The 16,374-nt window shown below is 43.6% G+C and overlaps 1 protein-coding gene across 2 annotated transcripts in view; it reads right to left on the bottom strand.

Moving 5' to 3' along the window:
* The window catches only part of LOC148480494 (leucine-rich repeat and fibronectin type III domain-containing protein 1-like protein), a 535,141-nt gene extending 519,295 nt beyond the window's left edge, over positions 1-15,846 (bottom strand). For both annotated transcript variants that reach the window (XM_088454316.1, XM_088454315.1), the window contains exon 1: positions 15,386-15,846. The gene's annotated coding sequence lies outside the window, so the exon portion shown is untranslated. The remainder of the gene's footprint in view (positions 1-15,385) is intronic.
* Between the last annotated feature and the right edge of the window lie 528 nt (positions 15,847-16,374).

Below are 16,374 nucleotides of genomic sequence, written 5' to 3' on the forward strand. Positions count from 1 at the left end.
TGCATCAAATCCTCTAAAGAGGACAAGTGGAGCTGTTGCCCGTAGTAACATGTTGGATTTACCTGATTTGCCGATCCCGACCGTAAAATGATCATGATCAGAAAATCAAGGATTTTTAACATGCACAATTCCCAGATCCACCGATACCAGAGGACCGGCGGCTTTTGTTTGCCAATCGGATCAGCGTGAGATGGTCGGGAAAATGTGGCACAGATGTGTAGACCCCTAGTGAATACACATTAGGTGGTACATGGTAAACATTTACCATAACAGAGGGGGATATAACAAAGAGAGATTCTCTGTGATTGGCGCAAAACAAGCTCGCTAATAATTATCTTGAAACCCATTGGGCAATGCATCGGTGTATTGAATAGCTGCGGGAGCTCCCTCCCGCGGCTATTCAACATCACGTTGAATTTAATTCCCCCCTATGTGACTGACATGAGATCCTGGTTGATCAGTCAATGCAGTCACAAAGTGTCCAATGTGCCCCCATCCTAGACAATCACAAACCAATATAATGAATAGATCTGATTCATCAAATGATTAATAGAGTTAACTAATCAGGAAGAAAAAATGAATCAATGGAATATGCGCTGGACTTTCTTTGTCAGAATAATCCATTTGGCCGATTCCCCTTATTGAAGCACGCGAGAGTAAGGGACTTTCCCATAACATTTTAATCACACTAGATAATCGTAATGCTGTCAGATTGGGCCATCCACGCACATAAAAGATACAGGGGTAGATGTACTACGCCTTGGAAAGAGATAAATTGGGGAGAGATAAAGTGACAACCAATCAGCTTCTACCTGTTATTTTACAGACTGCTAGGCCCATTTATCAACGAGTATTATCGTATGCAACGAGTTTTAAAACTCATTGCGTATGATAATGGTGCTCCAGCCAATCAGCTCCTAACTGTCATCTGTTTGAAAAATTACAGTTGGAAGCTAATTGGCTGGAGCACCATTTATCATACAGCCATGGCCAAAAGTTTTGAGAATGACACAAGTATTGGTTATCACAAAGTTTGCTGATTCAGTGTTTTTAGACCTTTTTGTCAGATGTTACTATGGTATACTGACGTAAAATTACAAGCATTTCATAAGTGTCAAAGGTTTTTATTGACAATTACACTAAGTTTATGCAAAGAGTCAATATTTGCAGTGTTGACCCTTCTTTTTCAAGACCTCTGCAATTCGCCCTGGCATGCTGTTGTCAATCAACTTCTGGGCCACTTACTGACTGATGGCCGCCCAGTCTCGCCTAATCAATGCTTGGAGTTTGTCAGAATTTGAGGAATTTTGTTTGTCCACCCGGCTCTTGAGGATTGACCACAGTTCTCAATGGGATTAAGGTCTGCGGAGTTTCCTTGTCTATGGACTCAAAATGTCGATGTTTTGTTCCTGAGCCACTTATTTATCACTTTTGCCTTATGGCAAGGTGCTCCATCTTGCTGGAAAAGGCATTGTTCGTCACCAAACTGTTCTTGGAAGGTTGGGAGAAGTTGCTCTTGGAGTATGTTTTGGTACCATTCTTTATTCATGGCTGTGTTCTCTTAGGCAACATTGTGAATGGTCTCAGGATGCTTACTATTGGCATGACACAGGACGAAGACTTTTGGAGGATGGCCTGGTGTCAAGAAGGGTAGCAAAGAAGCTACTTCTCTCCAGGAAAAACATCAGGGATAGACTGATATTCTGCAAAAGGTACAGGGATTGGACTGCTGAGGACTGGGGTAAAGTTATTTTCTCTGATTAATCCTCTTACAGACTGTTTGGGGCATCTGTAAAAATGTTTGTCCGGAGAAGGAAAGGTGAGCGGTACTATCAGTCCTGTGTCATGCCAACAGTAAAGCATCCTGAGACCATTCATGTGTGGGGTTGCTTCTCAACCAAGGGAGTATGCTCACTCACAATTTTGCCAAAGAACACAGCCATGAATAAAGAATGGTACCAAGGTAATGTAGGTTCCTTAGTGCACATTTTTTGGTCATGCCCACATATCACTGCTTTATGGTCGTCGGTATTTGCTCTAATTTCCAAAGTACTGCATGTCTCTATTCCACCTCATCCATTAATAGCCATTTTCCATTCATACCATGGTGCTTGTACACTAATGATCTTTACATTATGGGCAACATCCTCCATGACACTAAACTAATGTTAGCGCGACATTGGCGTTCTCCCTACATTTCCGGTCTGGATGCTATTGAGAAAGACATACAATCTCATCATGAATTCAAGATGGCGGGAGTCTCCTACTCCTCTTCAGCTTCTAACCCCTTTATTAAATGGTTTGGTTGGAACGAATATTGAGAAGCAAAAACCAGGCCTTAACTCTAGTGTTCTTTCTGTGATTTTCTGTTGATTCCATTGTTATTTTTTTGTGTGTGCTCTGTAAACCACTGTATTGTTTAATATTTGAATCTTTCTGTACACAGGTATATTCCCTGTTATTTTTGTATGCATTATTCAAATTGACAGTGATATGGTTCATTTACTATTATTGGTGTATTTGAATGTTAATTTTGATGTGTACATTCCTTGAATTTTTTTTTTCACATCCCCCCTTACTGTTTATTTTCTGTACCCAGCCCCATTTAATTTTCTCTTTAAATTCAATAAAAAATTAATTTGGAAAAAGAATGGTACCAAAACATCCTCCAAGAGCAACTTCTCCCAACCATCCAAGAACAGTTTGGAGATGAACAATGCCTTTTCCAGCATGATGGAGCAACTTGCCATAAGGCAAAAATGATACCTAAGTGGCTTGGGGAACAAAACATCGAAATTTTGGGTCCATGGCTATGAAACTCCCCAGACCTTAATCCCTGTGAGAATTTGTGGTCAATCCTCCAGAGACAGGTGGACAAACAAAACCCCACAAATTCTGGCAAACTCCAAGCATTGATTAGGCAAGAATGGGCGGCCATCAGCCAGTATGTGGCCCGGAAGTTGATTGACACCATGCCAGGGCGAATTGCAGAGGTCTTGAAAAAAAAGGGTCAACACTGCAAATATTGACTTTTTGCATAAACTTAATGTAATTGTCAATAAAAGCCTTTGACACTTATGAAATGCTTGTAATTTTACTTCAGTATACCATAGTAACATCTGACAAAAAGCTCTAAAAAACACTGAAGCAGCAAACTTTGTGATAACCAATACTTGTGTCATTGTCAAAACTTTTGGCCATGGCTGTACACAACAAGTTTTATAACTCATTGCGTATGATAAAACTCGTTGATAAATGGGTCTGTAAAATGACAGGAGCTGATTGGTTGCTACTTTATATCTCTCCAAGGCTTAGTACATCTCCCCCACACTGTCACATTCTAACCCAATTTATTGTCCATCGTGTTTGACATCTGATGGAAGCTATTGGCTGTAGATGAATCGGTGGCCTTTTTCGTGTATGGGCACACAAACAAATTGGCCATCCAGTTTGTAGCACATACACGCAACAAAATCCCATTAGCTCTGTACTACTTGGGTCTAAACGTGCATGACAAATAGATCTGATCAGCTTGTAAGGTGTATTGGTCAGCATCCTATAAATTGGCAATACATTTTCTTGTATTTAAATTTGTTACAGATTACAGTCACATCTCTCTGTGTCGCTTGTAAAAAAAATAATAATAATTGTAGTATTATTATTGTCTTCTGTAATAATTCAGCTTTCCCTGTTAAAATATTAAAGCAAGCTAAGGTCTTTACAGGCCTGATTTTAATGATTACACAACAGACTCCTCAGCAGCACAGCAGGCTGGAGGGGAGAGGGAGAGATGGAAACAGGGAGAGAGAAGGAATAATGGAGAGAGAAACGCACTTATGTATACTGATAAATATTTTACACTACCCAGCAATGGCTTATGTCACTGACTCTCCATGGTGTCACATAAAGAGGGGAACATAAAACGACACCGTTCGATGCTGCATACACTGTGTGAAGCCATATAAATAAAGTTATAAATATATTACATGCACAAAATGTATATTTATAATGTGGGTGACAGATTCTAGGATACAGAGTCCTGGATCCCTCTGTCTATCAATTTCCAGCAGACTCGGCACTTCATGAGCAGCTGATGAGTGTCACTATGGAGTGTTACACCAGCAAACAAGATCACCTACCTCACAAAAGAACCCACAGCTCACTCCGCTATTCTCATCACTGCTATGCACCCCAGAATCCCTGCTCACCACACAAGCCTCCAGATGACAAGCCTGTTATTCCAGGGCCCTAGAAACCAAACCCACTCACAAGGAAACCTCACACTTCCAGTCTAGCCAGGACTGGTATTTCCTGTCATGCTGCAACCTTGTTTAGAACATGGTGCAAGGAGCAATAAAGTGCTGTAACGCACAGCAGCCACAATTTGCGGCATTGCGCAGCCGTAATCGGTATGATTTATGGAATCCCGACACTAGCATCCCGGCAGCAGTGGAAATCCCGATCGTCCCTAAGGTAAGTACAACAAACCTAATTCTACCCCCTAACTCTCCCTTAGGGGTGCCTAACCCTAACCTCCCCCAGTACCTAACCCTAATCCCCCCTCTAAGTGCCTAAACCTAACTCCCCCTTCCCCGCTGCCTAAGTCCCCCGGGGGGGTGCCTAACCCTAACCGCCTCCCGGGGGTACCTAACCCTAACCCCCCCTTCCCCTAGCCTAACCCTAACCTCCCGGGGGGGTGCCTAATCCTAAGTCCCCCCCAGGAGCCCTAAACCTAACCCTCCCCCCCACGCGCGGCTATCCGCACTCTGCGCCCGGTGTCCCTCCGATCGGGATGCCGGGCGTCGGTCTCCCGGCGTAGGTCTAATGACAGGCATCGGCATATCGACGCCTGTCTTTAGACCCTTGCCGGGATATGACAGTCGGGAAGCCGGCTGTAGGGATTAGGTCCGCCGGCTTCCCGACTGCATACCGTGCAGCCGAGGCTTGGCCAAGATGGTATGAGTCATCATGAACTGCATCATGAAGGAGTCCAAGAGATTTCCCCAAAATGTGTGCATCTTCCAGACTTTCAGATAAGCATTCCCATATCTGATTGGTGGCTTTGGGTTACAGGGCATAACCTTTTACTTGCACCATTCTATTAAATAGGCCTATGGGGTATATTTCATACAAGTTGGCCCCGCTCGGTCTGTTCCGTTGCTCAGGACAAGACCAAATGCACAGGATTGCACAGGTGCAGGGGCTTCACTATAGGGGAGATGTGTCAAGCCTTGGAAAGAGATAAAGTGGATAAGTTCTCCAAAGCAACCAATCAGCTTCTGTCATTGGTCTAGCACAGTCTACTAAATGACAGATGCTGATTGGCTGCTTTAGCCAACTGGGTTTTTAAACCCGTCTAAAGTCCTGGTTAGCGCTCCCAAACCATGGACTTATCACACATTTTTGCTCACCACCTCAGGAGGGTGCAAGCAGAAATGTGGGTTCCCGCTGCTATAACCGAACTTATGAATGGAATTGCTCCGTCGGGTGACCATTAGTCACAGCCACTGGTGAAAACCCATTGAATCGCCCCTCCTCCAGGCTTGATACATCTTTCCCAGACACAACATGATGACCTAATTTATATCAGCGGTTAACTTTATATAATAGATTCATAGGACAAGAGCATATTTTATGGTGTTAATACATATTATTTTCCTTTTATAAATTATGCACTCCCTTTCCCAACTAAGCCCGGTCTCTTTTCCAGTTCACTCTATATTACGAGCTTCATCGAGTGCCATTATTACCAAAGAACGTCCCTCTTACGTCTGATGAACAAAGAGAAGCCATGACTAGTTTTCTGTGTGCTAATAATTTAGCTTGCGTACACTGCAGCAGATTATTTTGGCACCTTAGAAATGAATGGCAATAATGGTACAGTTATTTTGTGTGATGTCTTTATGGGTCATAATTCACCGCCTGGCTTTGTAACCGGGAAAAGTCTCATTCTAGTGAATTTTTCTCCTCTTGAAATGTTATTTGCTTGTTTCCCGGAAAATAATGTTTTTCTTGCAAAATATTTATCAATTCAAGATATATTAGCTAAACAAAACAACAGAATTAATAGTAATATTTACTTATCCTGTAAAACGTTTTGCATAAAGGGGCATGCCGCTTTGGAAAAAAAAAAAAGTAATTTAATCTTTTTTTTTAAAATTTTTATAGAGATCTTTGCACGGTATACAACCTACTGTCATATTCCGGCGAGGCGGACAGCCGCGGGGGGGGGGGAGGGTTAGGGTTAGGAACCCCCCCGGGGGACTTAGGTTTAGGCAGCGGGGAAGGGGAGGGGGTTAGGGTTAGGGTTAGGCACTTAGAGGGAGGATTAGGGTTAGGCACTTGGGGGGGAGGTTAGGGTTAAGCACCCCTAAGGAGGGTTAGGGAGTTAGGTTAGGTTAGTTAGTACTTACCTATCCATGATCGGGATTTCCAGCGCTGTCTCGCTTCCGCTGCCGGGAACTCTGCTGTTGTCGGCCAGGTGCTGCCGGCGGTATTTCATACCGATTCCCTTTGCACCAGCCCTCAGGCAGTGAGCGAAACAGTTGCCTGTTTCCACCTCTAACTTCTGGCTTATCTGCTCCCTCACAATGACACTGGAGGGAACTGTGGCCAACAGGAGCAATACAGCAAGGAATTGGTTGCTTAGGGAACAGAGATAGCAGGCTGCAGGGCCAGTTTGTGGTGGTACCAGAGACAGCCATGTAAGGATGGCAGGCAGGCAGGAGTGTGTGTCCCCTACCTGACAAGGGGCAGGAATGTCCAGGTACAGCACTGGCCTCAGCAAAGGGGTGGGGTAGAACATATCAATGTTCAGAATGTCAAGATAATGTCGACATCGTGATTGTCGACTGTCAAAATGCTGACAATTAAATTCTAGCCTAAACGTAATGCTAACTCTATTTGCAACCTAACCCTAACCCCAACTGAACTCTAGCTCTAAATTCATGTGTTGATATTCTGTGAATGTCGACATGATAAATGTTGACATTCCGAACATGTCGTCACTTTGAACGTAGACATGATGACTGCATACCCCTGCAAAGGGTATGCCTACTTAGCTATGTGTCTCTGTCCGCATTTGTGTGTGAACACAGCTTTACTGTATTTAGCCTGCGTTTTCACACCCATCCCCTCCACTGTTTTCCTCAGGAGGAGCAAGTGTAGGGTGTCCATGACTTTTCACACCCAATTAGTTTGGGTTTAGCCGAGAAAAGTGGCTAAACCCGTCTGAAGTCCTTGTTAGTGTCTAAAGTCCTTGTTAGTGTCTAAAGTCCTTGTTAGTGCCAAACAATTGAATTCCCCCCCATGGTGTATGTGTCTCAATCAGGTGTTGGAGTGTAAAGTCTGGTTTTCTCACAGGGAAGATGTTTCAAGCCATGGAGAGAGATAAAGCTGATAAGCTGCTCAGAGCAACCAATTTGCTTTGGGCACATTCTCCACTTTATCTCTATCCAAGGCTTGGTACATCTCCCCCATAGTCTGGCTTCAGCTGTAAAGTCTGGAGGACTGCATAGAGCCAAGATGGAGACTGACACAGAGCACAAGAACGCCTCCAGCCCCTGCTGCAGGACCATCGCTTTACAATAAATGTAGCTCAGCGCCAGTGTGACAAATACATTCCAAAAATGTCCTCATGAGAGACACCGAGCACATTCATTGCCCCTTCCCGCGTCTTCTGCATTCCCAAAGCGTGGGCACCATGAAATAACTATATATATGTATTTTGTCAAACCATATCTATCTAAGTAGAAGCATTTATGGGGTGGCATCACCATCCATCCTGAAAATCCCTGCTCCTGTCTGGAGCTTGGAGTGATGGATGTCCCTTCACGGCATTATAAGTGTGGAGTCCATATTTTTAATGCCCATTGAACAGCAACAAGATGAAATGTAATCTTAAGATTGTTGTATTTGCTGAATACATTATAGCAGACTTTGCTGTACAGCGATTTATGGAAAATATAATGTCTATACATTTATGTATGTTGGTAAGTATATATGTGACTGTCTATGCATTGGTGACTGGAGAGAAGGAGGAACAGGGAGAGGATGAGAGACTGGTACCAATGTCTGCTGTGTTAATGTGAGGGGGCGGTATGTATTACTATGTCCTAAGAATAAAAGTGACTGTCTGTGGGGTAGAGGAGGTGTATATATGCATGTGAGAGGGGGCGTTGTGTCCATATGATAAATAATAATTTATCATATAAATATACCTGAGGCTATAGTGAGGGGGCTGTATACATAGTATTAGTCACTATGAACAGATCAGGGGCTATTTCTATTTAATATGCTATGTATCAAGCCATGTAACTTTATCTATTATTATAACATTGGACCCTGAAATAAATTAGGTCATTAATTAAGTTTGCGTAATAACCTTAGTGCGGCTGTGGCATGTGCACGACACACCTAACAGGCATGGGGCGCACCCCTGCTCCCACTGTGCGTGCTTTGCGCATGAGGTGCGACGTGCACGCACAACGCAGAGACGGGAATGTAGAGAACCGGGAAGGGAACGAGGGGGGTAAGTATGACAGGTCCGGAGGGGAAGGAGCAGCTGATATACACATGTGTGTGTGTGTATATATATATATATATATATATATATATATATATAGTGTTCATTCTAGCACCCTGTGCCTGTCACAACAAGTGCAGTTCCTCTTTCCTGCCTGGGGTGTCGCTCTCTGCTTTGGTGCTTCTAGCACACTGTGGTCTGTATCTCTGCAAGCTGTTGCATTCGCTGAGTGTGCTAGAGGCAACAGAGCAGAGAGCGCCACCCCAGGCAGAAAAGAGGAACTGCATGGGTTGAGAGAGACATGGTGCTAGTTCTTGGGGTCACACATGTAGCAATAGCAAGCCATTTGCCAATATATCTAAAATATTTCATTGCATGTGGCCAGCATTGGTCTGAATAACTTGCCATCTTCACTGAAAGCGCATAGCCTAGGTAGCATCCGACTGAGCCAGGCTGCCTGAGTGAAAGTGACCAGACATACATTTCAACTGTCCCAATTTAGGCAGGGTTGTCCCAATTACTGACGAGGTTGTCCCGATTCAGGTACAGATGGGAGGTATCCAAAGCAGCATGAAGACTAGTTTTATAGGAGAGAAGTATAAGTGAGAGCGGCCTACATCCCACAGGATATTCCCACAACACACAATAACGCCTCCTCCTTAGCGGGGTCCCAATTTGGAGGTCTCGGATGTTGGAAGGCGTGCAGGAAATTCTAATAGAAGAGACCAGACTGCTATATAAGGCCATTGTGGTCATGCACAAATCAGCTATTTCAGATTGATAAAAAGATCTAAGTTTCATTGTAATTAAACTTAGAATGATATGAAGGCTCGTACCACCTAGAAATACAGAGACGGACGGGTGGCATTATAAGACGTCATAGAAAGTTGTAGCCTATGGTGCCAAAAAATTTAAACCCTGGTCTTTTATACACTCGAACAGTCTGAATAAAATATACATGAACTTTAAAAGGATATTCAACGAAACGGAAAGTACAGTATGAAAAGCACTCACGCAGAAACTGTGTGTCAGCAACTAGAAGTTCACCCAATAAAAGGTTTACACAGGAAAACCATAAGCTGCTTTATTTAAGGATGTGGTGTAAATAGCAGCCAACGCAACAAGGTCCAAATACCAAATTGCATTATTCCAGAATCCAGGGCAAGCTAATCTCTAACTTCATGGTTTTCTCATAGCACCCCCAATGCTGACAATCTCCATAGACTATGTGGTACAGTATGATATATATATATATGTGTTCAGCCAGCAAGCATATAGCTGTGTCATATACGCTGCCAAGGTCCGTGACATAAAGGGACTGTTGTACCCAGTTAAAGGGTAATTTCACATGCCTCATTGGCAGACATATTATGACGCCCAATTGCAGGTCATGTTGCACATATCACATTACAGGCTATATTATACAGCCACTTTACACACGCCAACCATTGGACAGACCATATTTTTTTTTTACTATATATTATCCACATGTAACAAGAATAGGTGAACCGCTGCATTAAAACAGGTAAAGCTATTGCTGAGACCATTAATGTCTAACAGAGCCTACTCTGCTGTATGTTGACAATACCAGAGCCAGCGGCATTAAGCCTGTACAGCTTCCTGGTTCAGTGAGCAGTTATCAGTGTAGGCTCCAGAGGTAATTACAGTGTGAGTTGGTCTTGACAAATATGTCCGAAATCTAGGAACCAGCAACAGCAAAGATAAAGGAAAAAAAAAAAAAGACTAGAAGATATGTAGTGCTATGTTTGTGCCAATTATCCAACACTGAGTTACATCGGCTGCTAAGTATACACTGGGTACCAAGTATAATATACAGAACCTCACCCAGCCTCCAAATCTAATATGTACCACGTATAATACAGCCTCCAAATCTAATATGTACCACGTATAATATAGAGCCACACCTAGCCTCCAAATCTAATATGTACCAAGTATAATATAGAGCCACACCTAGCCTCCAAATCTAATATGTACCACGTATAATATAGAGCCACACCTAGCCTCCAAATCTAATATGTACCACGTATAATATAGAGCCACACCTAGCCTCCAAATCTAATATGTACCATGTATAATATAGAGCCACACCTAGCCTCCAAATCTAATATGTACCACGTATAATATAGAGCCACACCTAGCCTCCAAATCTAATATGTACCACGTATAATATAGAGCCACACCTAGCCTCCAAATCTAATATGTACCACGTATAATATAGAGCCACACCTAGCCTCCAAATCTAATATGTACCACGTATAATATAGAGCCACACCTAGCCTCCAAATCTAATATGTACCACGTATAATATAGAGCCACACCTAGCCTCCAAATCTAATATGTACCACGTATAATATAGAGCCACACCTAGCCTCCAAATCTAATATGTACCATGTATAATATAGAGCCACACCTAGCCTCCAAATCTAATATGTACCACCATACCTGCTGGCAAGCATAATATGCAGAGCCACAGCTGTTGCAATATCTAGTTAACCATACCGGTTGCCAAATCGAATACTTACCGATATCTGGTGCTGGTGTAATATGCAGTGCATTATCCGGTGTCTAGTCTAATATGCAGAGCAATAATTGGTGGCAAATCTATTATGCAGTACCATATCTGGGGTCTAGACTAATATGCAGAGCAATATTACAGGTCAATTATTTAATATACAGAGTCACATTTGGAACCAAATCTAATATGCACAGTCATATCTAGTGCCACGTCTACTGTGCGGAGCCATTATCTGGATTCTAGTCTAATATGCAGAGCTACATTGGGTGCCAAATATAATATGCAGCCATATATGGAACCAAAGCCATATCTGATGGGAAGTAAAATATGCAAAGCTATGTCAAGTCTAGAGTGCAGATCATTAGTTGGTATTTAATGTAATATGCAGACCCATACCCGGTGTACAAATCCTTATTTAGTGCCCAATTTAATATGCATAACCTCAGCTGGTAACTATTATAAGTTTATAACATGCAATTCTATTCTTTTACAGTGGAGAGAAGACCATGAGCAGCAAGTAATTACTAGAGATGAGCGGGTTTGGATTTACTCGGTTTTACTCTGCATTTTATTGGCTATCGGCTATCACGTGTTTTGGATAGCCAATAAAATAAATCCGAACTAATCTGAACTTGCGGTAAAATGGCGATAAGAACCGAGTGAATCCGAACCCGCACATCTCTAGTAATTACACACTTTGCTAGAAATGCCTTCAGTATGCCAAGCTCCTCACAGCTATCTAAGCAAACTGCTGTTCCCCTACAAAGTGCACATCTTGCCCACGCAACCCTATGTGCTTCAGCGGACATCAAGCATATGCACTTTGTAAATGACCTACGCTTTAGAGAATTTAGTTTCAATGGGCTTTGTAATGAATATCACTGAAAATGCATGGCACTTTAAAGCACTGTTTAATTGCTCCTGCACAGGAATTTTGGAAAGTGTATTTGCTTATGTTTCAGCAAAGAGATTTAATTAGCGTTGAGGTCCTGTCTTAACTTCTTGCACTAACACAATGCAGGTAATCCAGCAGGAAAATCTAGCAAATTTTTTGCTCACACTACAAGAAAGGTTTTGTTACTGTAATAACTAGCATTGTGCCCGTCCGCACCATGGGAACCTCACGTTTAATTGCATCACCCTCACTACATCCGTCACCAGAATGCTCCCTGCATTCCACATCAGCCACCAGAACGCTCCCTGCATTCCACATCAGCCACCAGAACGCTCCCTGCATTCCACATCAGCCACCAGAACGCTCCCTGCATTCCACATCAGCCACCAGAACGCTCTTTGCATTCCACATCAGCCACCAGAACGCTCCCTGCATTCCACATCAGCCACCAGAATGCTCCCTGCATTCCACATCAGCCACCAGAATGCTCCCTGCATTCCGCATCAGCCACCAGAACGCTCCCTGCATTCCACATCAGCCACCAGAACGCTCCCTGCATTCCACATCAGCCACCAGAACGCTCCCTGCATTCCACATCAGCCACCAGAACGCTCCCTGCATTCCACATCAGCCACCAGAACGCTCTTTGCATTCCACAACAGCCACCAGAACGCTCCCTGCATTCCACATCAGCCACCAGAAAGCTCGCTGCATTCCACAACAGCCACCAGAACGCTCCCTGCATTCCACATCAGCAACCAGAAAGCTCGCTGCATTCCACATCAGCCACCAGAATGCTCCCTGCATTTCACATCAGCACCAGAATGCTCCCTGCATTCCACATCAGCCACCAGAATGCTCCCTGCATTTCACATCAGCCACCAGAATGCTCCCTGCATTTCACAGCAGCCACCAGAACGCTTGCTGCATTTAACTACCGTCACCAGAATGCTCCTTGCATTCCACATCAGCAACCACAACGCTCGCTGCATTCCACATCAGCCACCAGAATGCTCCCTGCATTCCACATCAGCCACCAGAATGCTCCCTGCATTGGATCCACATCAGCCACCAGAATACTCATTACATTCTACACATCAGCCACCAGATGCTTGCAAAATCCTACATCAGCCACCAGAACGCTTGCTGCATTCCACATCAGCCACCAGAATGCTCCCTACATTTCACATCAGCCACCAGAATACTCATTACATTCTACACCTCAGCCACCAGATCAGGGGCGTTTCTAGAGAGGAAGGGGCCCGTGTGCAGTCTCCGACACGGGCCCCCTCCTCTCTGCCCGGCGGCTTGCAGTGCACTGAGCTGTGCGCGGCCAGCGCCGGAGTTATAGACTCTGGGCACTAGAGTCTGCCCAGAGTCTATAGTGTATGCACAGATCACCGGGAATATGGGCACGACCATTTTTGTCTGTTTTCCGGCATTTGGGCGCAAGTGGTCGATTTGCTCCCATATATAACCGGATTTTTGTTCCAATCAGCAAACTAGTTGGATGGTTGGAAGGATAATCTTAAGGTGTACGGACAGCTTTCGCCTTACAGACCCTAATAGTACTTGTACCACGCAATTGTATGAGTAAACTGTAATACACAATTATATGTGACCCCCCCCCCCAAAGTCACTGTAGCACACTATTATATGAGAAATGTAAACTGTACCACACAATTATATGTGACCCCCAAAGTCAACTTTAGCACACAAGTAAGTATCACACTCTCATCTCACCAGTTCTATGCCGTGTAATATGACCCATACCCCCAAAAGTCAACTGTCCCATATAATGAACACAAAAATTCCAATACAATTCAGTTGTCACTATAACTGACAATGATGTATGTTCCCCCATAAATATACTTCCTTATTCAGTACAGTTTTATAGTAGTCAGTCCCCGAAAGTCAACTGTTCTGTACAATCTCAATCGTACCTTACAGTTATATGCGATACCCTGACCTTAACGGCCAATGATGTGTGATCATTTTGTCTCAACTGCGATCCCCATATAGTGTCCACCATTCCACATGATTATATGTAATACACTAATTATGTAATATTTCCTAATTCTACGTTTATGTACTTCAGCTGCTCACACACAAGTCTATGCAACCACCCCCCCACCCATGAATATCCGCCTCGCACAAACCCATGTTACCCCACTATACATCATCTGCCCCAGGAGACTGCTGTGTAATCACATAATCTGAATCAGACACTCTCTGATCAATAAATGTATATGGAACAGTATCCAATCACTGTCATAGCCTGCTGTGTGCTCATAGACTGTAAGATACTGTGTGCTAATTGGACATGCACGCACATATATATATATATATATATATATATATATATATATACTTACTGAATCAATTATCTCTGTAGGTCTTTGGCTATACACGGTTTGATAAAAATGGATTTCACTTATATTCTTGCAGGAATATTGAATACCTTTATTTTATATCTGTCTGCAATGTGTAAAACGCTAGAAAGTACAGATTACATGGTATATACGTTAGGTTGTGATGTCATTCGGTATATACATATACACCCTATAGATATGCAGCCTGTACCCCATGACTGAGCTCATAGATCAATCAGGATTCTCCTGAAGTGGGAACACAATCTGCTGCTCAGCCAGAAAATATCGCTTTTAGGTGGAAGTGTTTAATTCGCTCCTACAAAGCAGCTCTTTCCATGTATATGTTACTGTCCCTCCGCACATCTCTCTTATTCTGGCAGGCTCTTTCCCTCTCTCTAAAGTCTCTTATTAAGCAGCCATCTCTATTGCAAGAGATATATTCCCCATACACTACAATGGAAATGTGAGATAAATGGTTGGATCTCAGGCACTGATACTGGGATTGTCCTGAGAGTGTTTGCTTTATAATTTATATAACATTTATCAGGTAAGGAGTTGGGCATTATTGCAGTTTTCAGATCCTTCCTCTCATCATAAGAATAATGATGTGTATTATTGCTGGATATTGATGTTGGGATAAAGCAATTAATGTATCATTATTGCTCAATAATCTCTGCTGCTTAGATCTCTCTCTGGATAAGAGAACAGTCTGTAACAAGAGATCCAACAGGCCAACTGGGCTCCCCGCTAACCCAGTGTAATGGGGTGCATGTCAGATATATGGGGGTACAGAGCAACACAGCACAGAACAGCCTACTCACTATACTATTTGCCAGCCCACAAAGCCTTTGATGCTTTTCTTATTTAGTAAAATGCAACTTCAGGACCCCACTTGCATTAGCTGAGATGCTGCTTCCTACCACCTGTGCTGGGAGGCTGATCCCAGGAATTACAACATACTTTTAGGTAGTATGATTAAAGGTTTGTCATTCAGGATTGGGTACATGACCTCTACCTCACACATAAAGCAATGTAACACAGGAGAACGGGAGGGTTACCTGACTCTCCTGCTGGCTGTCTCATGGAATAGGGGGCTCTCCAATTAATCCGGAGTAGGCTGGGAGATTTAGGCTCTCACACTTCGATTTATTCCACAGATCTCCAGGTGTCCAATCCTTTTACACCAATAGTGACCCCTAGCAAGAAAATCACCCAGGGCACAACTGGCCTCTAGACATCCAGGTGTTCGCAATTGGGGGGGAGCCCACATGAGAGATAACATTCCAGAAGCAAAGCCAATCTGGGGGTTCTTCTCTTATGCCATCCCAGCACTGGTACTTGTAATCCAAGGTAAGGGTGGCAGAGGGGGTGGTGGCACAGGGTACCAGCTGGCAAGCAGTCTCTTCTTCCTTATGTCTGTACAATTGGGTGAGAAAGAGTTATGTGTCTGTCTCTTTCTCTCTCTCCTCTGTCTCTATCTGTCTCTGTCTCTCTCCCCTACATACATACTGCAGCTCCTTCCCAGCCCCAGCTCTGTGCATCCAGCGATCCCTTCCCTGCTCAGCAACACACAGCCACGCCCCCTGCCGTGACGTCACATGCCACTCACAGCCCTAGCAGCAGGCACTAGCAGAGGCAGCATTTCTCCACATACAGTGCACAGCATTCTCTGTGTGTGTTACATGTATGTGCAATGTGTAAGCATGATTATAGTACCCTCTGCACGCATGTTGTGTCTTTTGGGCATGCCTGTCTCAGTGCTGGCTTATCAGAGCTACAGTGACAGATTGCTTATTATACAGTGTCCATATTACATAAATGATCAGTAGTAACACACACGTGTAACACAGGTGCCGGTAACACATAGCAGCCAATCAGAGCTGTGCTCTCATTAAACTAGTGTCCCTCTTGCTCGATGAGCAGTGTTTCTAACCATTGGAAACTATTGTTAGAGTAGTCTGCATATGTTTGCTTTTTTCTATTTAAGACACCATTTTTATTTCCTGACACCTTGTCCTCATCGGCCAGTCCTGTTTCTGGTGTGCTT

The sequence above is a fragment of the Taudactylus pleione genome, unplaced genomic scaffold, assembly GCF_031769625.1.
Source record: "Taudactylus pleione unplaced genomic scaffold, aTauple2 ptg000612l, whole genome shotgun sequence".
NCBI classification, from domain to species: Eukaryota; Metazoa; Chordata; class Amphibia; order Anura; family Myobatrachidae; genus Taudactylus; species Taudactylus pleione.